We start from the raw sequence: 9,922 nt of genomic DNA, 5'->3' as shown, positions 1-9,922 counted from the left end.
GTAAAGAACCTATCAAGGAAAGCGACCTTAAACTTTTCCTAATCAAGAGAAACTACATCAATCACCCTCTCTTCTTTCCATTGGTTGAACCAAACTTGAGCAACACCTTTAAGTTGATAAGTGGTAAATTCCACCTTTTCCACTTGCGTCACTCTAATGATCATCAACACATTATACACTTTATCAATGAACTCTTGAGGATCTTCCTCAACCTTGGAACCATGATACCCCAGAGGATTCATTCTAGTTGCGTCCCTTACTCTATTGTCGTTGTACCCCTAGTTGGGTTCACAGGGACCACAACCTCCCTGTTGGCTTGAGCTATCATGGCTTGAGCCAACACTTGAAAAGCAGCCCTAAACTCTGTATTAGTCACTTGTTCGGCCAAAGGGTCGTCCAAAACATGAGGAACTTGAAGAAATTCTCATTCCACATTCCTCCTAACATATTCTCTTTGAGGGGCCATATCTTGCAAATCATCAGTTAGGAATTAGAAGACAGACATATAGAGTTACACTCTATCGCACGACTTTAAAGTAATGAAAGAAGTGGAGTTTTCTAATCTTCTTATAACTTCTTATTCATAAATATGGAGTTCTTCACATTCATGAATAAGACTCTACTTGATGTGGCTTATGAGACTTCCTAGGACCTTTCTAAACCTTGTGCTCTGATATCAAATTTGTCACGACCCAAAGTATAGCCTAGTCGTAACATGGCATAAAGGACTCCAAGAGACCTTATACAATCCACTTAGCATACATATACAAGATAATAGAATCTTAAAGAGTTCAAAAGACATTTTATATCATAAAGAGTTTGACAAAAGCGGAAGTCTAACATAAGTCTCAAAGCCATCTAGTACATCATAAGAAAGTGATTGGGACGTAACCCATACATCACATACAATTTGGAAATGTAAATGACATAAAGAAATAAAAGAGTCTCGGTCCTCAGAACATGAGGACTCACCAATATCTTCAGAAACTCTAAGGATCAATCTAGCCACGAGTGTACGAGATGGAAGTGTCGGACCCCACATTAATGAAACAATATAGGCACAAATATGCATTAGTACATGAAATGTACTAAGTATGATAGAAATGCATAAGAGTTATGAAATCACACAAAAAGGGACATTATATGGCATGCAATAACCAAACTAAATCATAAAATAACATGTTAGAAGACCTAAGTAGAAATAATGGTCAATGCAATCTTTAAACACATGTTAGATACTTCTAGGAGTAACCTTAATGCATTATTGTGGGAGATTTACCTTTAACCGACATAAACCATATGAGCTATAACATGGAATTTGGTGTCTATCCCACACCAAAAAATTATTTCCTTACTTGCCAAGGTAAGAACCATAAACTTCTAGCTTAGGTGAATCCACAAGATAAATATATCTAAGACAACCTATGGTGGCACATAGTTGATAGGGAGATTGCTACTAGAAAATCAGCCTCAACAACGAGAGAGCTTCCATCTTGATATCTTCTCGGTGCTAAGCATAAATCCTACGGAACAGTTATTAATCTTAACTTACCTTATTATCCATGAAAGGGCATATCAAGTATCCAATCCAAGATAGAATTCATTAGAATAGCTCCTTAATCTTGATTCATCTTACGTGAGAAACCCTTTCAACCTTATGAATCCTTTATGTGAGAAAATCCCTTCAAAATCATGTTTTGAGTAGTATGTATGAAATCCTTTCACAATAACAAAAACATCAATGATTTACTCTAAAATCAACCTTAAATCAGTTTCATCAACTTCATAAAGAAACATACATATCTTCATAAATTCATCCTTTATAGTTCAAAAGGCTTCATCATATGATAAAAATCTACAAATCAAGGATCATGCATGAGTTCAAGTGAATCCAACTTAAAAACATGTAATTATCTCAATTTATACATAAAAAACATAAAACAATCAATTGTATCATAATTGAAAGGAACCCATGAGATTGAATAAAACCATAATTTCAATTGGAGATTCTAACTTGAAAAATTGGAGGATTTAGGAACCCTATGGAGGAAAGGACTCCATAGGTGAAAACTATCATACCTTAATGTCAAAATCCCACAATAAATATTTTTGAGACTTGATCTTGAAACCCTAGACTTCTTCTTCAAGATTTAGATAGAGAAATTTTATGGGAAGAACGTGATCAACTTTTTACAATTTAAGAGAATGAGGTTAATTGGGTAATTTAGGGGGTTTAAAACGTTTATATATGGCCTAGGGTAGAAGTTAAAATGACGTAGTATTGGGTTAAAATAATTAGTAAAAGACCCAAAAGCCCTTAAAATAAAATTGCCAAACTTTCACCAACAGTTCAGACCTAAGGTCTATAGGTCCTACTACGGACCGTCCTGGTCAACCGTTGGTGGGGTTCATGTAATTTTTTTGGACATTCAAATGATGAGGCACATGTACGGTTGGTAGGTCTACCTATTGTCACACCCCGAGGCAACCCCCTTGGCGTAAACACGAGACCTAGGATCATGAATGACCCCAAGCTAACCCTGAAGTTCGCATATCATAGCATATTGAAAGATAACTAAATAAATATACCATGTGGAAGCTTAAAACAGTAGATAATTGAAGTTGGGGAATAACAAAAATTGATATGTTATATAAAATATACTAAGAGTTCAATAACACTTCACTAAAACGAGCATAACTTTTTACTCGATGATGAGATTTTAGCAAACTCAGTGGTGTTGGAAAGAGGACTCAATTATATATCATTTGGTAGGTCATGTCCCACCTAATTCCTTTTGTGCTAAAAGTGATAACCATTTGAAGTTGACCCTACAACAATTTCCCTCTAACTGGCTGCTGGCCCTCATTATGGTCTGTAGGTCCAACCACGAACCATACTAGTTGATCGTGGGTAGGATCATAGACTAAAAAGATTTGGGCCTTAATAATGGAACCCCACCAACGGTCCATGGTCCCACCTATGGTCCGTGGGTGGTTCCGTCGGTACTGACACCAGTTTTCTGAAAACTAGAATTTTTCTTTATTTTTAGATCCGAGGTGTTACATTATCTCCCCCTTGGGAACATTCATCATCGAATGAAGTCTTAACTAGTCGAGTATGGAGGGAAGGAGCTGCAATCCCTACCACTAAGTACTAGAAACTGATATCTAACTGAATTGAGTTCCAAGAACATGCAAATATGTTGAAAATACAAGAACAACTGGAGAAACATGATACGAAGACTGAATTTACACAAAAGTGAACTGAGATACTAGAGAAGGACTATTACCTTACGCTGAAATGGAATCAAAAGGAAAGAGATGAGGATACTTGGCCTTCATGGCTGCTCCTGCTACCAAAGTAGCTCCTTCTACGGACTGACTCCTCCACAAAACCTTCACTGAAGCTACTTCTTTATTTCTCAACCTATGAATCTGACGATCAAGAATTTCAACTGGAACCTCTTAATAGGTGAGGCTATCCTTCACAAACATAATTTCTAATGATACTATCGACATTGGATCACCCACACACTTCTTCAACAAGGAAATTTGAAAGACTGGGCGAACGGGTGGTAGTTCTGATGGTAACTCTAACTCATATGCCTCACTTCCAACCCTTTTCAAGATTTTGTAAAGACCTACATATCTCGAACTGAGCTTCCCTTTCTTGTCAAATCTCATTACCCCCTTCATAGGTGACACTTTCAAGAAAACCCAATCATCGATCTAAAACTCTGAGTCCCTTCTCCTTACATCTGCATAGGACTTTTGACGAATCTGATCTGTCTTAAGTCTATCCCTGGTGAGCTAAACTTTTTCCATAGCTTTATGAACAGAATATGGTCTAATCAAGGCTGATTCACCTACTTCAAACCAACCAATTGGAGATCTACATCTACGCCCATATAATGCCTCATAAAGGGCCATCTGAATATTGGAATGATAACTATTATTATAGGAGAATCCTATAAGAGGAAGGTGATCATCCCAACTGCCCTTATAGTCCATCACGCAAGCTCTCAACATGTCATCTAAGGTCTGAATGGTACGCTCTTCCTATCCATCCGTCTATGGATAAAATGTTGTGATGAGATTTACCTGGGTACTATGACCTTTCTGAAACGACTTCCAAAAATGAGAGGTAAATTGTGGACCTCTATCTGAGATAATAGAAAAGGTAACCCCATTCAACCTGACTATCTCATTAATTTAGAGTTTAGTGTAATCCTCCGCTGAATCCGTAGTCTTGACAGCCAAGAAGTGAGCGGACATAGTAACTTTGTCTACTATTACCCAAATGGAATCATATTGTCTTCGAGAACGAGGTAAACCTATAATGAAGTCCAGATTTATCACTTCCCACTTCCATGTAGGAATGTTAATCTCCTGAGTCATACCTCCTGGCTTCTGATGTTCTACCTTAACATATTTACAATTAGGACACCTAGCCACAAAATCTGATATGTCTCTCTTCATGTCGTTCCACCAAAAGACTTCCCGTAGGTCACGATACATCCTAATGGCACCTAGATGAATGGAATACCTAGATTTTTGAGCCACTGTAAGGATCTGTTGCCTCAGCTCGCCCATATTAGGAACACACAAGCGACCTTGGTAACGAAGCACACCATCTCCCCCTTGGGAGAAAACCTCTATTTTCTGTTGATGAACTGCACCTTTCAGCTGAAACAATATAGGATCACTATCTTGTTTCCTTAACCTCCTCTACCAATGAAGATTTAGATCTATTCTAAACTATTACTCCACCATCTAACGAGTTTTTAAGACTAACTCCTAAGCGAGCAAGCCGGTGAACATCTTTTGCTAATACTTTCCTTTTTTCCTCAATATGTGCTACACTACCCATAGATAATATGCTAAGAGCATCAGCTACTATATTTGCCTTACCGGGATGATAAAGCACATTCATATCATAGTCTTTGAGGAATTCAAGCCATCTCCTCTGACGAAGATTCAACTCTTTCTAGATGAACACATATTAGAGGCTCATTGATTTGTGAACACATCTATGTGAACACCATACAGGTAATGTCTCCAAATTTTTAGGGCAAATACTACAGCTGCAAGCTCGAGGTCATGAGTCGCGTAGTTCTCATGAACCTTAAGTTGTCTAGAAGCATAAGTTATGACCATACCTCGCTGCATCAACACACAACCTAGGCCGACCCTGTATGCACCACTAAAGATCACATAACCGTTTGAACCATCTAGTAGAGTCTAGACAAGAGTTGTAGTCAACCTAGTCTTTAGTTCTAAGAAACTTTTCTCACACTCATCTGATCATTGAAACTTAACCTTCTTCTGAGTCAACATAGTCAATAGGGAGGCTATGGATGAAAATCCTTCAATAAATCTCCTGTAATAACCAGTCAAACCCAAGAAACTTTTGATATCTGTTGGAGAGGTGGGTCTAGGCTATTGTTTCAGTGCCTCTAGTTTTTGAGAATTCACTCAGATTTCTTCGCTAGATACCACATGACCAAGGAAATCGACTAACTATAACCAGAATTCACATTTGTTGAACTTAGCAAATAACTGGCGATCTTTGAGAGTTTGCAGAATAACTCTCAGATGAGTCATATGCTCCTCTTCATTCTGAGAATATATAAGAATATCATCAATAAAGACAATAACGAAAAAATCCAAATACTATTTAAACGCCATATTCATTAAGTCCATGAAAGCTGCATAAGCATTTGTTAGTTGAAAAGACATAACTATAAATTCATAGTGACCATACCGAGTCCTGAAAAATGTCTTTGGAATGTCATTATCTCTGATTCTAAGCTGATGATAACCAGATCAGAGGTCTATCTTAGAAAAGAAACTAGCACCCTGAAGATGATCAAACCAGTATCAATCCTGGGGATGGGGTACTTATTCTTGATCGTGACTTTGTTCAACTGACGATAGTCAATGCAGATCTTGAGAGAACCATCTTTATTTTTCACGAACAACATTGGTGCACCCCATGGGGAAATACTAGGTCTGATGAAACCCTTATCTAGAAGGTCTTTCAATTGTTCTTTCAATTCCTTAAGCTCAGCTAGAGCCATTCTGTAAGGAGGAATCGAAATGGGCTGGGTATCGGGAAGGAGATTAATTCCAAAGTCGATTTCCCTTACGGGAGGAACTCCGGGAAGATCTTCTGGAAGTACTTCTGGAAAATCATTACTACTGGGGCTGACTCAAGAGTTAGGGTTTCGGAGTTTGAATCCTTAACCCAAAAAAGATGATAGATATACCACTTGGTAATCATCTTCCTGGCCTTAAGGTAAGAACTGAATCAACCTACATGAATTGAGCTACTACCCTTCCATTCTAAGACTGGCTCGTTTGAAACTGAAATTGAACGATCCTAAGTCTATAATCGACTGAGGCATAATAGGAATGTAACCAATCTATGCCTAGAATGATATCAAAATCTACCATTTCTAACTCTACAAGATCTGTTGAGGTGACTTTCTAAGAGACTATGACAAGGCAATTTCTGTATACCCGTCTAGCTATAACTGGGTCACCAATTGGAGTCGAGATGGAGAAGGGTTCTGAAAGAGTTTCTAGACTAACACCGAAGTTGACTACTATATATGAAGTTACAAAGGAAAGAGTAGCCCCTGGATCTAACAATGCATAAATATCTAAATAATAGACTCGTAACGTACCAGTGACCACATCAGGAGAATCTTCCTGGTCCTGGCGAGCCTAGAGAGCATATAGCCTATTTTTGCGCTAACCGCCACCTGTACAAGATGAAGCACCCTGTTGAGTTGGGCGACCTGCTCGTGCTACTGGAACTGTAGACTGAGGCCTATTATAGTTACCTCATTGCCCAAGTCTGGCATAAGGGCAATCCCTCAACCTATGGCTGGATTGACCACACCCAAAGCACTCTTCCTTACCTGCAAGACACTCACCCGGATGGTTCTTACAACACTTTGGACAAGTTGGGAAAGTCTTGTTACCTGAAGCACTCCCCTGAGACTTAGAGCCTAACACCCTACCTTTCTGATCCTGTCGAAACCTGGGGGGTAGAGCACTAGTTGATGAACGTGTTGGGGCTGTAGACCTCTACTAAAACTGTGAGCGATTTCCACCACCTGATTTCTGTTGAGAGTACTCATACTTGTTTGTCCTAGCCATTTTGTTGTCCTAAGTCATTTACATAAGCTTATCTCCCTCAACCTATTGAGAATGCGTCATGAGCCTAGAGATATTTATTTCTTCTAGAAACATAGCATTCCTGCACTCAATCTTAACTAAGTCGGATACCCCAAACATAAACTTACTCATTTGTGCCCTCGAATCAGCAACCATATATGGGGCATACCCAGAGAGTTGAGTGAACTTCAGCCCGTACTCTTGGACTGACATTGTACCTTGTCTCAATTCATAAACTCTTGAGCTTCAGCCTCTCTTAACTACCTGGGGAAGAACCTGTCCAGGAAAGCTCCAGTAAAACATTCCCAAGTCACAGGAGCTGCATACGCACCTCTGTTTTCTTTCCACTGAGTGAACCAAATGTGAGCCACATCCTTAAGCTAGTAGGATGCCAACTCTACCCTATCATGACCAGTTACTTGAATCACTCCAAAGATTTTCTTGACCTCATCAATGAAATTATGTGGGTCCTTACCAACTTGCGACCCTAGAAACTCTGGTGGATTCATCCGAATAAAATCTCAAACTTTGGTTGTTGCTAACCCATTATTAGCATTAGTAGGAACTAGGGCCTGGTAATTGTTCTGGTTAGCCACACTTTGTGCCAAGAGTTGGATAGCATTTTGAAACTATGTATTCGAAACGTCATGGTCTGGGCCTAGAGGAACTGTGTTAGTGTTGCGGGCATTAGCATTCCTTGTGTAAGAACTACGGGGATTCATGATCTGAAACGCATAACGATGAATTAGAAAGGAGATCAGACCCACGCACGAAAAGAATAGCATGAAAGTGAAGTTTTTCCTAAAACACTTCGTAGCCTCCCTCTCAATAGATATGGAGCACTTCACACCCATGAAAGGGACTCTACTTAGTGTGTCTTTCAGACATCCTAGGACTCTTGAACCTAATGCTCTGATACCAAGTTTCTCACGCCTCAAGGCTACCCCTTTGACATAAACATGGGACCTAGGATCACGAGTGACCCCAAGCTAACCCAAAAGCTGGAATATCATAGCATACTGAAAGATAACTAAATCAAGATACTATGCGGAAGCTTAAAACAGTAGATAACCTAAAATGGGGAATACCCAAAACTATTATGTTATATAAAATATACTAAGAGTTCAATAACGTTGATAGATTAAACTCAAATCTAAAGATGAATCTAATGCAATGTCTGAAAAAGCCTTTAACTGACTAAAGTTGTTGGGACATTCCCCCAGCTAACTCTAGCAAAACTGAAATTAAAAACATGTCTATTGTCCTCGAAGTATGAGGACTCACCACTAAAGCTGCTGAACTGGAGATCGGGAACCGATCTATGCATTATTTGGATGTTGACTACCTGAACTTACATCATGAAAGGATGTAGCGCAGAGTATGCATCAATACTTGGAATGCACTGAGCAAGCAGGATATAGAATAAAGTGGAACAAAATACATGAACTGAACAAAGCATACTGAGCAATGATATAATCTGAACTGAATGTAAATGTTAAAATATACTGAAAACTGAGCTAAATGCAACGACTAAGTACTAATCATAAACATGACATACTGAGACTGAATACTGAAGTATAACGGAAAAACTGGTCAAATGCACTAAAGTCTAACTGTGGGAGCTACTATTAACCGACATAAAACCATGTGAGCTTAACGTGGAGTCTGAATAGCCCCTATCGAGAGGACCCAATATACCTTGTCAGGGATATAAAGGCATGACTGGCATGATCACTAAATCTAATGCCCAACAGAGTGGACTTATAAACCTACAGGGGCACGTAGCTCTAGGACTATGAGGGTCCGTTAAACCCTAGTCCAACTCGATGTTAAGCCTACTCCCAACTGGAATGCTTATAAACAACATAACTGAAATATGATAGATAGCTCAATATTCTAACATGCTTACTGAGAATGCAACATTTAAGTACTGATAATGAAACATTTGAAATCTGAGGCATGTATATCTATTTATCTAACCTAGCTAGTGTAATTCATGAACTAAACGAATCTACACAACTAGGGTTCTGAGTTTCATTCAAAGAACTAAGCAACAATATTACGAAAACATGATAATATGGTTAAGGACACTATAACAGCTAAATCGCAACAATTATCTAAAGTTCTAGAAACCCTAGGTCTAAATAAGATAAAGGGAATCAAGAATCTGACTGGATTCTAGGGACCTAGTGGATGAAAGGAACCCACTAGTGAAATCCCAAATACCTGGTGACAAAATTCACGGAGAAATATTTTGGATTTCGGAGCTAAAACTTGAATAACACCGCTGCTTGTTCTTGAAAGAAACTGGAGCCTCTTTCTCCTCTTTTCATTCTAATTTGGATGATATTTGGAGAATAAGGGTTTTGGGTATGTATGACTAGGGTATTAGGCTTATTCTGAGTAAAACATAGTTTAGGCATCAAATGATATAGTTTAAGTGCCCAACACATAAGGGAAATGACCAAAACAACCCTGACTTAATCCTGGCGAAGCTCATCCACAAAGGGAGCGACGGTCCGTCATTTGACCTACCAGCCGTCGTTTGGGTTCGTCGTTCATGATCTGCCCAACAGGGCTTCACTAAAACGAGCATAACATTTTAGTTGGAGATGGGATTTTAGCAAACTCGGTGGTTGGAAAGAGGATTCAATTATATATCATTTGGTAGGTCATGGGCTACCTAATTCCTTTTGTGCTAAGAGTGATGACCATTTGAAGTTGACCCAACATCAAT

This window comes from Solanum stenotomum, chromosome 8 (assembly GCF_019186545.1).
Source record: "Solanum stenotomum isolate F172 chromosome 8, ASM1918654v1, whole genome shotgun sequence".
Taxonomy (NCBI): domain Eukaryota; kingdom Viridiplantae; phylum Streptophyta; class Magnoliopsida; order Solanales; family Solanaceae; genus Solanum; species Solanum stenotomum.
This window is presented reverse-complemented; position numbering follows the sequence as displayed.